Genomic DNA, 258 nt, shown 5'->3' with positions numbered 1-258 from the left:
TGTTCAAATGTTATTCTTTCCGTTTCAATCTGTTAAGTCTTATTTTCCTTTTTAGTCCATTTAAAAGCCAATGTTTCTTTCCTTTTACAACAACTCCTTAATTCTAACTTTCTATGTGGCATGTTTAAAGATCACAAACTTAAATTATATTTTGATACATTCTGCATACCTTTATTTTGAGACCACAAGATTCAAGTCTTCTTTTCTTTCATAAACTTCATGCCAAATCAAAACCAGAAAAACAAAATGAAACGGAGG

Source organism: Capsicum annuum, unplaced genomic scaffold (genome assembly GCF_002878395.1).
Source record: "Capsicum annuum cultivar UCD-10X-F1 unplaced genomic scaffold, UCD10Xv1.1 ctg75899, whole genome shotgun sequence".
Classification (NCBI taxonomy): domain Eukaryota; kingdom Viridiplantae; phylum Streptophyta; class Magnoliopsida; order Solanales; family Solanaceae; genus Capsicum; species Capsicum annuum.
This window is presented reverse-complemented; position numbering follows the sequence as displayed.